This window comes from Branchiostoma belcheri, unplaced genomic scaffold (genome assembly GCF_001625305.1).
Source record: "Branchiostoma belcheri isolate BF01 breed outbred unplaced genomic scaffold, Haploidv18h27 scaffold13, whole genome shotgun sequence".
Taxonomy (NCBI): Eukaryota; Metazoa; Chordata; class Leptocardii; order Amphioxiformes; family Branchiostomatidae; genus Branchiostoma; species Branchiostoma belcheri.
In genome coordinates, this window is record NW_017802713.1 from 920,642 (window position 1) to 937,773 (window position 17,132).

The window sequence follows — 17,132 nt, forward strand, 5'->3', positions numbered from 1 at the left end:
TAACTTTTAATGAAGCAAAATTTCATTGTTACATTGAAAACCTTTAAGAACTAGGAAGAAGAGGACTTTCTTCATCCGTTGGGGCCAAAATATGTCTTTCATTGAGCATTTTGCAGTTGATTTAGAACAAAAAAAAACATTATTTTTTTGTAAATCAGAAAAAAATGGACATGGCGATCCGAGAAGCAACAAATTAAATTGATGTGGCCTAATCACCAATTGACAGAATCAAACAATGGATTTGCACTTAACGATCATGTTGCTTAATAAACCTTGATACCCTGATAATCTATATATTTCTAAATAGGGCGTCAGAGCACTTTTAATGGGCGCTGTTACACTAAAAGTGTAAATGGTGTGGCGTTCGTAAAACGACAAAAGGAGGTGCGCAATTGAATACTGCAGTGCAAATGCAGGACGCAAGGGTGCGCTTTCGCACGACCCCCCAAGTCTCATCTTTGGGGCAATGAGTTCGGCATTTGTGCAAATATTTTACTTGCTTATACATTTGTCCGTGGGACAATTTGAGTCAAATTTAACCCCAGAACACGCCCAAAGTTCTGTGGTCATGTGTCCGACAAATCTCCCCAGAAACTCACCGAGGACCTCTAGCGACAAATGTTAACGCTACCTAGCTCCCCCTACCGATAGCAGCTGGCTCTGCATATTGTCGGATTGCTCAGACCATGGAGCTGCAATAGGGGTATGTATCAACAAATCTCAGACATCTTTGCCCATTTTGGGCATGTTGACCACATGTCAGAAGGCAACAAAATTTCGTGTTTTTTTTTTCAAAATCAGGCGAAATTAATGCGCGCGCTGATGTCATCCATAAAATTACTTCCTGTGGCCTAAACACTACTGGACACAACTGAGTACTGGTGTTAACGCTTTTGTGTATAAAAATGAAGATAAACTGCGCTTTCATTCATGATGAACCTTTGTGGCATCAAAGAAAGAAAATAAAAATGAATCTATTACCGATTTTGAGGCCATATGATGCGGCACACACGAATGCACATAATTCACCACGGATATCTCAGCACCAAAGACGTGCGCCGGATGGCCGGGAAACTACTGAAGCAAATTCCTTATTCCCGCTTCGGCCAATTAACTTTCTATTATGGGACGAGGCCACAATTACGCTGTGTGTACTGGTATTAAAAGGCAGTACAAAACCCGACGTTAACATGATTCAATGTAGGAGAAGACATTACACTACATATAAACACATGTAGAACCTAATTCCGGATTCTATGGCGTTCGCGATATTCCAGGAAAAAGAAATATATATAAGGGTTCAAAAGGGCAAATAATATATATCCGGATATCTAAGCACACAGAAGAAAGCACTATTTTCAAACACATGCAGGCGATACTCTATCATGGCAATTTTCCAAGAAAAAGAAATAGGGGGTCAAAGGGCTACGAGCATATTATTCACAGGGTATCCTGCTAGATTGAATCAAGGAAAAGGTCCTAGGTCGTCAACCATGAAAAGCTGTGGATGAGTGTTTCCAAAACGGATCTGCTCTGTACAATATGAGATCTCTGTGTGAATTTGTGTCCTCCAAATAACAGGACAGTGTTAAAGCCAGTTTATAGCTGGCTTGTTACATACGAATACGTTCTAACAGATACTCTATACCATATATATATATATCATAGTATCATACCACCAGTATACAATAGCGATAGGTGGAAATTAAACTGCAGACGTGTATACAAACTGTATGTATGTCGTAGTCAACTGGGAGTGACAATATATTACATTGTGTACTGTAAATGTTCTTTGCAAGTGAATTACATGGGAAGCTAGCGTGTAATGTCTCTCGTCTGGAGTATGTTCATCAAATTATTTTTTCTAGTATCGTTTGTATCATATCATTCTATGGTGCATGCCAAACGTTCAGACATATACGTACTGCCAGCGCTCGTTGTATCCATAACCGTGCTTTATCCAGAACAATATGTCCAGGCACGATTTAGATAGTCCACACTATCTAGAACCATGCCTTGGGCAAATTTCCCTTCTTGGATACGCTGGAGACTATCCAAATCGTGCCTGAACCTTACCCTAACCCACTCAGACATAGTACTGTACTACATGTAGATAGGTGCACGGTTCTGGATACAATAGGGCCTAACAGGCAGTATCCATTCTAGTCGCCACATCCGTAGCCTGGTGTCCAGTCTTACGTGATTGGGGGTGTTGGGGTGTTCAGGCAGGCTGTGTCTTCGGGGGCTCTAATAGCTTCCCCCGCCCAGTGCAACAGGCCGTCCCGGTAGGAGTGTTACGCTAATAAGAGACAGTATGCTTGGAGATTTGGTTTCCCCCCAATCAATCTCTCGTGAAATACACACCGGGAAACCCATGCGAGGCGGGCGGGACAGAGCTCTTGCGGCCCCGACCACGATCAGACTGGATACCAGGCTACCACATCCGATGCCGGTACCGGCTTCCTGTTCCAAATCACCCACGCTGCTGTGATAGAAATCTACCTATTACGCTGCTCCATTCAGGAGAAGGCCTTACAGGGCTCGAAATACTGGGTGCATGTGCAAATTCGCAAATTTGGAGCTGTGCACTTATTTTTTTTCTGTGAGTGCACGTATTGCAAATGGTGCACATATTTTGTATGTATTTTTGTGCACATCAAATGTATAATAGTGTGCAGGATATCCTTGGCATCTAAGTGTCAGAAAAATCATAAAATCTTTATTTGGTTCTTGTTTAAGAATTTGAAGCTAGCTCCCATTTCAGATTCAGGCTCAGAGGAGGAGCAGTAAGACCTATAATTAGGTTTTGTTTGACATGGTGCACCCCAAAAAATTTGTGCACCTTACTCTTTAGGTTGGGTGCACCAGTGCACCTATTCCCAAAAATGAATTTCGAGCCCTGCCTCACCACGCATCTTCCACTCTGCAATATGAATGGTTCGACTGTTCGACCTAAATTGAACGATTCATATTACGACGGGAAGTCGGAAAGTGTTGGGACTCATCGGAAACGAAGAACCATAACTCACCGCCCTTTCGGTGTACAGTTGTGAACTATGTAGAGCTTTCTGTCACTGTCAGATAGATTTTATGTCATTGTTGTCGTTTCTGAATGTCTTTAAAGATGAGGGAGAGAGTCGATGAGTGTTAGACATCCAGCCCAAGAAATGAGATCCACAAGGAATCTCAAAATTTATCCAGTTGCTTTAGTAACTTATGTATAAAATATTTTCCAATTTCAAGAGAGATTTCCAATTTCAAGAGAGATTTTGAATTTCAAGACAGATTATTAATTAAGAGTTCAAATGTCAAGAGAGATTTCAAATGTCAAGAGAGATTTCAAGAGTGATTTCAAGAGAGATTTCAAAAGTGATTTTAAGAGAGATTTCAATTTTCAAGAGAAATTTCAAATTTCAAGAGAGATTTCAAATTTCAAGATAGATTTCAAATTTCAAGAGATATTTCAAATGTCAAGAGAGATTTCAAGAGTGATTTCAAGAGAGATTTCAAAAGTGATTTTAAGAGAGATTTCAATTTTCAAGACAAATTTCCAATTTCAAGAGAGATTTCAAATTTCGAGAGAGATTTTAAATTTCGAGAGAGATTTCAAGAGTGATTTCAGGAGAGATTTCAGGAGAGATTTCAAGAGAGATTTCAAGAGAGATTTCAAGAGAGATTTCAAGAGATATTTCAAGAGAGATTTCAAGAGAGATTTCAAGAGAGATTTCAAGAGAGATTTCAAGAGAGATTTCAAGAGAGATTTCAAGAGAGATTTCAAGAGAGATTTCATGAGAGATTTCCAATTTCAAGAGAGATTTCCAATTTCAAGAGAGATTTCCAATTTCAAGAGAGATTTCAAACTGGCCCACGCAAAAATGTCGACGGCCATGTTTTCTCTCAACTCCCACAATATAAATGGTGCAACTGTTCAACCTGAATTGAACCATTTATATTATGACAAGAAGCCTCCACCGGATTGAGACGGTATAACTCACGTTGTCCGTGGGAAATTACTGATGTTCAAAGAGCGTCGTCTACAAAAAGGTGAAAGCAATAATTTGAAATTCGGCAGACATTGAAAGAATACTAAAAGTTTATAGTTTATATCTTTTCCCAGAAATGTGACTTACACCATTTGGTTCCGGATGAGGAACTTATTTAGGCCACAGCAATAATTTTTATGCATGACATCAGCGCGCGCATTAATTTTCGCCTGATTTTGGAAAAAAATCAATAAATTTTGTTGCCTTTTGACAGTGGTCAACATGCCGAAAATGGGCAAATGTGTCTGTTGCCACCCCGGAATGTGAACAGCAGATAACGATGAAGACAGAAGACAAGAAAAGACTCAATGTGTCAATGTTTTGTTTCTTACTTTGATGCAGTGATATGTGATTGTGGTTGTGTATATGTGATGTTCCTACTGAATCAAAACCATTTGTACAATGATTGAGTCAAAATTTTAAATTGTAGGAACCTTGTTTTTTTTTGGCCCACCTTGTTTTTTTTGCCCGCTCGCATTAGATTTGGAGTCTGCGGAGAATGTCATCCATAAAATTTACTTGCTGTGGCCTTACCCTCGAACTCTCCAACCAGGAAGCCTCTCTATGTGCAAATAGGCCTAGGGCCGCGCTGGTGACTACAGCTGTCACCATTGTGATCACGACATTGCTCTTGTTCACACACAATCTCATCAACAAACGCCCAAATGTAATGGCCTTACCATCTGCCGCAGTACACAAGTAGGTACCTATCGTACCTATCATACACATAAAGGACACGACTAGAAAAAACAGAGGTAAGTAAACTGACACTAGATGTTGCTTGGTGCATAGTGCACTAAAGGTGTTACCTTGTTCAAGCAACATCTAGTGTCAGTGCACAGTAAACCAGTCAGTATTGCCCTGATGAAGATGACAGACGGTCATCGAAACGTTGGCTTGAAAAATAAATGGTTGTGATAGAAAGAACTTTGCTATTCAGTCGTTTACCAACCTGATGAAATTATTTAAAAATGTTAAGTTGCTGTGATGATGCTAGACGTAGAAGATGAACCCATGGTATTTTTGATATTCATCCATTCTTTAATAGAGTTTATAAGCGTTTCAGTGATTTGTTTACTACCGGGACAGAAGTATTGTTTTGGGAGGCGCTGATTGAAGGATGTTTGTATGTATGGATTCTAGGGCGACAACTGTCACTAAAGAGTGTAAGTCGGATTGGGTATCAGGTTTATAGATGTAGGTCATTGTTGAAGGTGACCCAGGAAGTGCCGGGTTTGAGCATGTCAGTGTGTAATAATTGTGCTAGAATTGTGTTGTAACACTGAATATGTTATATAACATAATCCCCAAACTCTCCAATCTATTCAATGAAGCTTGTACTTTCGTGCAACACAATGAGACGGTTGCTCACCTCGAGTTTTCACTCGCTCCTCAAGAAGGTCGACGGTACCTAACGGTTATATTTTCTCCCAGGGTTGACCCTTAATAATAGTCCACGACTAGTTTGACAACCCTGTTGTAAGGTCGTCGGATGTGCAACTGAAAATTCAAGGTGAGCAACTGTCTGACTGCATTGAACGAAAGTACTAACTTCATTATGGAATGTACCAACACAAATGAGCTTTCATAGTGGGGTCGTGTGGGGTAGCGGCAGAGTGCTCGAGTCGGAACCAAGATGTCCCGGGTTCGAGTCCTGACATGCCACCGATCTTGTGTCCTTGGGAAAGGCACTTAACACGACTTTCCTCACTTAACTCAGGTGAAAATTAGTATTGTCTTGATCCGTATTTGTCCTCTATCTGCGTTGGTGACGGCATAAAATAACTTGAGTTTGCCGTCACCATGTCTAGTCATGAAATGTTGGCATGAGCTTACATGCTAATACCTCCGACATCTTGTTCACTGGGAGTTGAGTTGACTTTCAAAATGGCTCCAGGCACCGCCTGTGATTAGCCCCGGATGTAACCCTGGCCCAATGACGTCAGGAAAGCATTAGATCCGGTCAAACATCTGTGGAGGTCAGACAAACAGTTTTTAGTTCGGTGGCAGCCAGTCTGGACACACAGTTCATGGTTTATTCAGGCTGGGAAAAAGGAATTAGGCCACAGTAAGTAAATTGTATGCATGACATCCTCCACAGACTCCAAATCTAATGCGAGCGGGCGAAAAAAAAAAGGCGGGTCGGAAAAAAAACAAGGTTCCTACATTTTAAAATTTTGACTCAATCATTGTACAAATGGTTTTGATTCAGTGGAAACATCACATATACACAGCCAGCATCACATATCACTGCATCAAAGTAAGAAACAATACATTAAATCAGAGCTTTTTCTTGTCTCCTCGCTTCATAGTTATCTGCCATCCACCTTCCGGCATGGCAATTTTCGGTATGTTGGCATTCTGTCAGAAGGCAACAAAATTTCTTGTTGTTTTTTTTCCAAACTCAGGCGAAAATTATTGCGCGCGAGGATGTCATCCATAAAATTACTTGCTGTGGCCGTATAAAAACATTCTATAAACCAACATCATAACTTGAGTCCCACGACCTCATACCTTCGCCAAATGATGTTAATATCTATGACTGCCAAATTATAGATTATTGCAACTGATTATGCAAGTAGGATCCTCATTTCCATGAATTATATCAGTTGATCATATTCTTCACCAAAAGACAGTCTTATCTTAACAAAGAATGTCCAAAATCTAACCATTTTGAGGTCTCATCAAGCCCTACCAACCTACCAAATATCGAGTTAATCCATTTCTCAAGTTATCGTCTTTACAGACACAGAGAGAGAGAGAGAGAAGAGAGAGAGGGGGGAGAGAGAAAGAGAGAGAGAGACACGAACGCCTCTGAAAACATAACCTTCTTGGCGAAGGTAATAATAGTCTATATTTTGTTTTGCCCGGACGTCGCTCTGCCGTTTTTCAACGTTTTCAAATTCATATCCACCCCTTTTCGTAGCACCCCACTGACATGAATTTCGTAGAGATGATAACTTGAGTAACTTTTAGCACTTCGATTATTCGGTTTTGCGCTATGGCATTAGAATCAACGGACCCAAAAATTGGAGCACTTTAGGTGTCCGGGTAAGGCTTTCACTATCATAGGAATTTTATATTGGAACATAAAAAATGCATGAAAAATTTGAGGGTAAGTCCCAATTCATTGTAGTGTTGGCAATTGGATTTTAGTCTTTATTTCATATTGAAATATGCATGTTGGGGTGCGGCCAATGACCGAAACTTTATAATAATTGTTTTCGGTGTCTGAGTGTATGGGTTTGTCTGTCTGTCCTAATTGCTTTCGGTTGTAGTATGGCGGGTGGGAGATGCTTTTGACGGTTGATTAATAGGGAGGTGACTTGAAAGTGGTGCAATACCCGATTAAATTATGCCATTCATACAATCCCCTCCGTAGTTCCCTATAACCCTTCTCAGATACGTGTAAATTGAAATTTGTCATGAAAACCTCAAAAACTTCCCAAGAAATCTGATAAATTTCCGATTTCTTTTTTCCCAGCTTCGGATCCTAAAATTTCATAAAGCTGCACGTGAACCTGAACCCCTCTTGAAATGTCATATTCAGATTCAGCGTTTGTGAAACTAGAAGTGCAATAATACCATTAAGACTACATTTATAATTAATAGGCCAACAAGCTTCATATATTGAACTGTACCTTTAGGATCCATTTTGTGCAAAGTTGTATGTGACGCTAGCGTTGTTTTTCATCTGCAACAGCTTGAAACTTGACACAGATCATTTGATGAATGAAACAAAGAACAAATAGAGACTTCACTTATGAAAACCAGTTTTCGGTAAGAGCAGTCATATAGCATAACGACAACTGCCACCTGTGCCAACTGATTACTTTGCAGTGAACAAGGACAATCCAAGAAGACTTCTTAATATGAATGAATGGGGTTGATGGCTCGTATAGCCCGATAAAGTAATAATCGTCCAGAATAAAACTGATCCGGCAAATTCTATGAAATTAGATTACGAACACTTTAAAGTGAACCAATTAAGCACCAAGGACAGATTTTTGTTCAGCAACAAGGACAGGTCAGTTTTCAGCACCAAGGACAGGTCTATGTTCAGCACCAAGGACAGGTCTATGTTCAGCACCAAGGACAGGTCTGTGTTCAGCACCAAGGGCAGGTCTGTGTTCAGCACCAAGGACAGGTCTGTGTTCAGCACCAAGGACAGTTCTGTGTTCAGCACCAAGGACAGGGCTGTGTTCAGCACTAAGGATATGGCTATGTTCAGCACCAAGGACAGGTGTATGTTTAGTACCAAGGACAGGTCTGTGATCAGTACATGATGGTAATCATCTTATCTGTAGATTACATAGAGCCGATCAGTTGGCAGCCGAAGCTCCTTTGCTACCACCACTTTTGCGTTTTTTTTAATCTTTCTAAGATAAGGGTCACGCGGACTACACTGCCCATGTGACTCTTTTCTTGACGTTTCTGTAGACTGAACGCATATGAATGGACGTCTCTGGAATACGCCACGTTGGAATCAATTTTACACAGTTAACATTTCTAAAAGCGCTCTTGAAAGTGACCTCTGCTTTCACATTTGAAAGAAAAAGGATAAACTTCGAAAGAGTACACGAATATTTTGTGAAGATTCTTTCTGAAACCTATCAAAATTTTACCTTTCAATGTGTGTAGTGTAGCCTCCAAGAGGACAAGACAAAAAAGCTTTCAAAGGTATTCGGTTCGTACTTTGTCTTCGATATTTGACATTCAGAGAGATGTACATGTCATCTACCGATATCTTTTGGGATACGGTGCGCATCAATTTTGTTCAAAGGTTTTCCTACCCATGATCGTTTATCCTGATTTGACATGGCATTGATCGTTGGCAATCACCTATCGCTCCCTACACTACTACTGATTCTGATCTCTCAAAGTATTCATGTACATGCCAAAACCACTTAGTAAAATCGGCCATTTTTTCTACAGAAAAGTGTTCAGACACAGGATTCAGGCCGTAGTCTTGTTATTTTTCACACTCCGCGGTGAAAATTACTGCTCTGTATGTTTGCCCAGCGGCGTGGCGGAACTGAACGGTTGGAGAGACTTGTTTCATCTCCAGTGGCGTATAGGAATAATGATACGGAACCTTCTTCCACTCGGACGGAAAATTGCCCTCTCTTGGTATAAAAGGTACTTAGAGAATCGTGTCAGTTCTGACTGGACCTCCTTGGTGCAGATAAGGTCGTATCGTATATCTTCCTTACTGTGTACGTACAAATACATAGATATATCAAAGAATGTTTAGACCTTAGAACAAGAAGTATAAGTTGACCCATCTATTGCCTTGTACGTAGGTTAATTTCGTACCCATGTATTTGTCGTTATGTCTAGTTTTAGACCTTATGAAAGTACGAATGTACTTTTGTTGTGTCAATACAGTTCTTATCTCCTGAATTACAGAAGTTAATAATACTCTCCTCATGAAAAACTAACAAAAGACTAGCTTTGGTAAAATCAAAATTGAAATTTAGTATAGCTTGTATGGATTAGCTCTGGTAAAATTGTATCTTAGTATATAGTTCATGTATCTTGTTCCTTAGATTTCCTTAGATTTGTATTTTAGTTCATGTATCTTTTTCCTTAGATTTCCTTACATTTGTAATTTAGTATAGTTCTTGTTGTTTCTTCTTTGCCATACATTGTACCAGTTACAGTTGTTGAGAAATAAACCTAATTTGATTTGATTTGATTTATCGAAATCAGGTTTGCGCGGTGGAAAACAGCATCACACGCCAGGCTTTATTCTTTCATCATAGTTACGTAACAATTGACGACCTGAAAACGCATGAATGCAAAAGGAAATCTAATCAACTTCAAAGTGTTGGAGGGCAAGAGCTCCCAAGAGGTAATACAAGACAAATTCACAGCCTCCTTATGTTACTCAAATGCCATGCTAAAGTCAGGTCCTTCATACGCTGGGATGACTATAGTTGAATCGTTCCATTTGAAGAATCTGTTTCCAACTCAAGAAGGAAGTGTCATCCATATAACCTTTAAATTGGTGCTGTCTGATGCACAACAAATCACTATACGAGGAGGATTTTTCTTCTTTTTTTATGTTTACCGAACTCAGTTTCTTCCTCTTCTGTTCCAAACACTAACCTCTGACGACCTGGCCAATGACATGATTTCTTGACGCCTGTCACCATGGTAACTGGTGTTGGGTTACATAATGTTGCAATTTCATGATTTGCTCTGTTCCTGTCACCATATACATGTATGTGAATGTGTTCAAGTAAAAATTAACAGGGCAGACCATGTCCGAAGGTAAACATTATGCATTTGCTTTCCAAATGTTAATTCTCTAGTTTTTATAATTCATTTCCTAAATTGGGTAGCAGTTGAAGCTACCATGGCTGGATCTCAGGCTAAGAAGATATCGGGCTCTCTCTGTAATGTATTGACAAGCCGATTCACAGCATAACATAACAGCTCTGTTCTACAACTGCTAACGTGGAATACATATACATGGCAGGAGCAAACTGCGTTCAAATTAGATTCTCAAGTTACAGAATGTCTGTCCTTGAGTGATTTCTTAATAGAATTAACCTAGCATCGCTGCCATCCTAATGTTATTACTTTAAGAATGGTGCGCTGGGCTGTCGTAGACAAGGTTGTGTTTGTGTAATGTGACCTATTGTGTGGTACTGTAATTATTAATATCTGATTTATTGATAGCGTCACTGAATCTCGAGATCTACAAAAACGTGTTTGCAGACCACTTTTTCAATCTCTTTTTCAATTCGATGTCTACCATATCGACGTCTCTCCATATAGCACCAGAATACTGCTATCTCATTTACCGTTATGATAAATCCTTCAACTGGATCATTTATATTTATACATAATCAATTACAGACAGAAATTTTGATAGATTATAAACATCACACCATTCGTGTTGCGGTCCTGGTAGGGACTGATAACAAAATAAGAATATAAGAATAAGAATAAAAGAAATTATCAATCATGAGGTATATGATAATTGCAAGTAACGGGGACAAAGTACTGGGTATTCCTGTTTAACCATTTGATTTGGTTAATATGAATATTGATACAAACGCCGTTACTTGATAGATTACTACAGTATAGATGTAAAGAAGTAACAGAATATCATTTACTTATTTACAATAAAGATTCCACCTCATCTGTAGCTGCGCATGCTGTGTACCCCTTTCTGGACATGGTATCGCCCTGATCTGATGTTTGTACTCTGAGTTAGTGTAGTTGTGACGATGTAGTCAGCGCTGTGCGACAGAACGCCGGAGCAGCAGCCACCGGAGCGGCCGCCTCCTCGAGTATATCTCAAGGAGTGGGAAGCTTCAGGTGCCATAAGACATCTCCGTAGAGCCTTTTCATAGACCACAATCCAGCAAGACTGTTACAGGTGTGTGTGTTCATTCTCTTTTTTACATTTTCTTCATGGATCTAGTTTTTATCTCGATCCGCAGACGGAGGTTGTCAGATCAAGTGCTCCTGGATTCCCGCGTTTGTGCCGTAGGGAAGAGCAGCCGGTCTGGCGTTTCAAGCAGTTTCATGATCTTTGTATCCATGTCGACTTAAGTGTGCCCTTCACGGTCCAATCTAGAGTCTGGTGATGTACCTTTGCCATCTCTAGATATAAGTACATTTTTAGAATCCCCGTGCCATTCAAGATATGTCTGTTACTAGTACCCTATGATATTTCTGACCATTTCATGATCTGGTCAAATGCTGATTACAGTAGATATCGTACGAGAAGTTTAATTTTCTGGGATAGATGCTGGGAGCGTAAGATAAAATGGTTTTCTCTGGTATCTTACATTGTAGTAATCGCCAGGAAGGGACCATATGCGATTGGTAACAGTTAGCCTCCGAAGACTGGCCGTTATCTTTTCAGAGCATGACGATAGCTTACGGTGTATGTGCAATTTGGGTAAACCCGTGGAAGAGATTTCCAGCTGTTCTGATGTGAAAATGTCGCTTTATGGACAACCCATGTCGTAAAGTTGCGTCTGCGGACATCGTAAAGGATTTAACTCGTATGCAGGCCGTAGTTTCGCCGTGGGCGCCAGGCAGGCATGTTAGCGTGTCATTACCTTCGCTAAGAAGGTTATGTTTTTGTAGCCTCTGTAGCTCGGTGGAACGGTATTTGTGGTTAATTTAGCACCGTATCTCATGAAGCTATGAGTGGATCGTAACAAAATTTGGTATATGGGTAGGTCTTGACCTATCAAAGGAACGATTAGATTGTGGACACCCTGCAGCTGGCGGCTTTTCTTGGTACTGCAGCAGAACGATTTTTATTTGCGGAATGAAAAAGCCAAGTAGATTCTTGTCAGAGAGCGTGTTTGTGGTTAATTTAGCACCATATCTCAAGAAGCTATGGATGGATCGTAATGAAATTTGGTATACGGGTAGGTCTTGACCTATCAAAGGAACGGTTAGATTGTGGACACCCTGGCGGCTTTTCTTGGCACTACAGCAAAACGATTTTTTATTTGCGGAATGAAAAAGCCAAGTAGATTCTTGTCAGAGAGCGTGTTTGTGGTTAATTTAGCACCATATCTGGAGAAGCTATGGGTGGATCGTAATGAAATTTGGTATACGGATAGGTCTTGACCTATTAAAGGAACGATTAGATTGTGGACACCCTGGCGGCTTTCCTTGGTACTGCAGCAAAATGATTTTTATTTGCGGAATGAAAATTCCAAGTAGATTCTTTTCAGAGAGCGTGTTTGAGGTTAATTTAGCACCATATCTCAAGAAGCTATGGATGAATCGTAACAAAATTTGGTATATGGGCAGGCCTTGGCCTATCAAAGGAACGATTAGACTGTGGACACCCTGGCGGCTTTCCTTGGTACTGCAGCAAAACGATTTTTTATTTGCGGAATGAAAATTTCAAGTAGATTCTTGTCAGAGAGCGTGTTTGTGGTTAATTTAGCACCATATCTCGAGAAGCTATGGATGGATCGTAATAAAATTTGGTATACGGGTAGGTCTTGACCTACATGTATCAAAGGAACGATTAGATTGTGGACACCCTGGCGGCTTTCCTTGGTACAGCAGCAAAATGATTTTTATTTGCGGAATGAAAAAGCCAAGTAGATTTCTGTCAAAGAGCGTGACGGGCGCCACATTTGGAGTTGCATAACACGCATTACTAGGCGCGACTTGGACCTGATAAGAGAGCTTTCACACTTCAGGAGCATCTCAAGCCCGGTAAACCTTTCAAACATTCTATCAACCCCAGCTGAGTTCCAAAGGTAAAAGTCATCCATCAAATTTCGTACTTTTCTTAAAGAACGGTTGGGAAAGTTGCACTCAGGTATTACTGAGGGCTACTTTGACCTGATAGCATATCTCTCGGGATGATGTTTTATCATAACGCATATATATATAATTACATACCAACTAAAGATCACCAAGCCCTAAAAACCTGGCAAACGTTCCATGAGTCCCAGCTGTGTTGCAAAGGTAAAAGCCGTATATTTATATAAGTAGAAAAATTGCTTTCCAAGCATTACAGAGGGCTACTTCGGCCTGATAACATAGCTATCGAGAAGATGTTTCATCATAGTATGTAATTACCAACCAAAGACTCGCCAAGATTGAAAAACCTCGCAAACCTAGTTGAATTACAAAGTAAAACGCCGTATATTTCTCCGGAGACCCAGCAAAGTTGCACTATACATATTACTTAGTGTGACTTCGATCTGATAGCATAGCTCTAGAGACTACATTCTATCATAACATATAATTACCAGGCCTAGGCTGAAAATCCTTGCAAACCTTCTATAAGACCCTGTCGAGTTCCAAGGGCAAAAGCCATAAGTCAACTCTCGTGTTTCTGTGGCGTCCTATTTGAAGTCGCCGCAAGAAAAGTTTCCATCTTTGCAACTGAAGGTTGTAGATAAAGTTTGACTATCTATAATAACGGTGTGGGGCAGGCGGACTGATTCCTTCACTTTCTTTTCATTCATTTCGAAGCCTTTTAGCCCTTTAGGGCTAATCCTCCAAGGCTCAAACATTAAAATTACATAATCACATACATGGAAAATACAGTGAATACACGTTAAGCAGACATATTAAATACATGTACATTAAAACATCAACAATGAACACACAAATCGATATCAACAATTTAAAAACTAGAGGTTGAGGCTCATGTGACACTGTTTGCGATAGCTTTTTTGAACCTGAGTAGGTTACTCAGTGTCTTGACATGATATGGTAGATCATTCCACAGCAATATTGCACGATACTGGAATGAATGAACGTTTCACCGAAGGACTCTGCGTACGTGGGTAGACCTTTGTCTGATACAATACGTGTCAACGTAGTGCTAACTCAATCAATCGCTGTAAATGTGTATACGTTCCACGAACTTTTTACTGAAACATACAATGACAAGACGTGGTGGCGACACACTCAAGTTACACTTATATTAGCTTTGTTAGATCTTTAGTTAAGTTGTAGAAGACCAAACAAAAGTCTCTGTACTTTTTTTGTTGTGTCAATAAAGAATCTATATTCATGTCGCCACCAGACAATACGTAATACAAGCAAGCAAAGCCCAAATTTTCATACAGAAGTTGAAAACTACAATCAATCAATAAACTAGTGAAACACATACATAAACACCGACAGGATCGATCAAGACACTACAAAAACGATTTGATTCCAACAAAAATGTCTGCACATGCAGCAGTATTTAGTATTGTACATTGTTGACAGAAAAGGTGAACCTCTTAAAAGTAAATGTACCAGAATATCATCTGAAAGATCATCCAAGTCAGTAATAAAGCCAATCAGTGTTTTCAACCACGAACTTTGGACTCCAGGAAGAATAGTATGGAGTTGACTTCCATACTAATGGAGATCTAAATAAACAAACAAACAAACAAACAAACTTTGGTTATCACTCGTACTAGCTGTCAAATATACGTATATATCGTAATTAGCTACTGACCATTTACAAATATGGGGTTACGGAAGGGGTACACTGTATACATCAATCTTATATCATTATGTGTGTATGTGGCGTTATAGAATAAGTTATACCTAAGTCACATTGTCCTTTTCCTTTGCCTGATGTTGGTAAAAATGGAATTTAGTATATAGAAGAAGTTTTTTTTTATTTGCAATTCAACATGTATAATACAGGACATGGTGGTGAGGTACTCTAGCTATAGATAATTTTAACCTCACCACCAGACATACAGGTACACAGTGGCAAAATGCTTACTTGCTTAAGGCAGACCGTCGAGTGCCGACGATGTGGCAAAATACATGACAAAAAACAACAGAGAACAGCAAATGGGTGGAAATGGATCAATAAATGGTAAGGAAGACCATGTTTTGTAGGCTATGTAGGAGTTAAATAAAATGTATGTAGAAGAAGTTGTCGACTATGACTAAGACTTCATGAGTTATATGTTTCTGAAGAAGAGACCATGCATAAAGCTACCCCTTTTCAACCATTGACAACTGCTACATGTAATTGCCAATGATTGTTAATTTTGCTTTATCTTCCTGAGTCGTTGGCTTTACGGTTTGTCGTGATTTTTTGTGCGAGACTGCATCAGTTTTACCACCCTCTGTGCGTCTTGTCGTTACTTTTTACACCCAACTGGTTCTACCCTACTGAGGCGGGATGAGACCTGGCTGTGCCGACACTTTGATCAAGGATGCTACCATCCGTCAAGCTCTCGGATAATCCTTTGTCTGTATGGTTAACTTCATTCTTCTTCGTGCAAAGAATACATGTATCTGTACACTGACGAGCCTGGAGCTAAACTAAAGCATGATCAATCACATACAATCGCAATGAGAGTCCTTAAATGCTGTAAATATATGATAGCGAAAGATGTTGGAACTTGTAACAAGATATGTTCATCTTCAGAAGGCTAGAACTTTTAAGGGGCCAAAAGTTTGTGTAATATTTGGTTCATGGTAAAGTCAATATCATAGTTGACCCAAGGGTAGGAAATATAGATTAGATTTACCATTGATAGTAGTTAATACTGGTACACGATGTAACGTTAGCTATATAGCTTGCCTATCCGATGCAGTTTATTAGTACATACTGCAGTACTAGTATCCAAAAAACGTTGATCAACTAGATTAAACTCAAGTTCATGCCGGTGACATAAGGCCACAGTAAGTAAATTTTATGGATGACATCCTCCGCAGACTCCAAATCTAATGCGAGAGGGCGAAAAAAAAAACAAGGCGGGCCCAAAAAACAATATTCCTATATTTTGAAATTTTGACATCATGAACCCTGTTAAACAAGAAACGATAGCTATATAGTGCTAATTTTACTGCCACCTGTCACAACATCCATTTGTCACTGAAAAAACTTTGAAAGGGGAAAGTTTTCAATCATTGTACACATGGTTTTGATTCCGTGGGAACGTATAAAAGGAATAAAATACATCACCGTATCAAAGTAAAAGTCAAAATAATAAATCAGAGCCTTGTCTTGTCTCCTCTCTTCATGTTTATCTGCCATACATGATCCAGCATGGCAAGGCATGTCATTTTGTCCATTTTCGGAATGTTGACCACCGTCAAAGGGCAACAATTTCTTGTTTTTTTTTTTCCAAAATCAGGCGAAAATCAATGCGCGCGCGGATGTTATCCATAAAAATTACTTGCTGTGGTCTAACTATTACGCGCTTCAGTAACGATTGCAATTTTCAAATTATTTCTCCTTTGAATTAAATTGGAATCTAATTCCTTGGCCAATGATGATCTTCATCCAATAATAGCCATACTTTCGTAAAAGACCTACAAACTCTGCGAGACAAGCTCAATTCATCATTATGGCATACGCCAAGTGCTTATTTAGTAATATCGTATTAATCGTATCACCCTAGGGGTTATATCATTCTTGCTGATTTTATCATTACATATTTGGATGAATTGTATATTATATCACATTCAAGCAGAGTGGTTGATTTAGGGTAAAGAGGAGCGCGAGGACATATATTTTGCAAACTGCGTCGTGACAAATTTTTCTCACGAAGTTTTTCATTTCTCGTCTGCCATCCTTCGAAAGAAATCCCACCACAAAGACATCATTGCACCTACAGT